This window comes from Penaeus monodon, chromosome 23 (genome assembly GCF_015228065.2).
Source record: "Penaeus monodon isolate SGIC_2016 chromosome 23, NSTDA_Pmon_1, whole genome shotgun sequence".
In the NCBI taxonomy this organism is placed as follows: Eukaryota; Metazoa; Arthropoda; class Malacostraca; order Decapoda; family Penaeidae; genus Penaeus; species Penaeus monodon.
The window spans coordinates 38,181,755-38,182,451 of NC_051408.1; positions in this window are offsets into that span (position 1 = coordinate 38,181,755).

The following is a 697-nucleotide window of genomic DNA, read 5'->3' on the forward strand; positions in this document are numbered from 1 at the left end:
CCCCCTCCCGGAACGCACACACATATAATAATTGAACAGGATACGGCAATAACACGCAGTGCGGCCATCTTGCCTAAATACCAATCAAGCTAAATAAAAATATTATCTTTAGTATTTCTAAATTCTAGCTCTAAGAAAAAAGAAAGAAAGAAAAAAGAACGAGATGCAGATTAGACATGCATGATGAAGCGAAAAACGAAGAAACAAAGAAATGATGAAGACAGACGAAAAAATGGAGAAAGGCGAAACAAACAGAAAATTCGGGAACCATAATGAACCATCGTAAACAAAAGAAACGCGGTCGTATAATTGCTAAAAATATACTTTTAATGTATGCAAAAGGAAGCCTGGGACAATTCTCTCTTTTTTTCTTTCTTTTTCTCTCTTTGAGCTCCCTTTCAATTATCATTTCCTCACTATTGTTTTTCTCCTCCCCCCTCACTTCTCTCGCTTTATCTCTTAATCACTATTTACTTTCTCTTTCTCCCTCTTTATGTTAAAAAAAAAAAAACTTTTCTTAACGATTAAAACTGATCTTTATGTTTTGGTGTAAATCAGATTAAATGGCAACTGCTGATGCTGGGAAGATGCCGTGGTTATCTAATCTGTATTAATATTTTTAGAACTTTAGGCCACAGATGAATTTCGCAGATGAATTTCTTTCTAATTCAGTGAAATAAAACCGATTTGGTGTTAT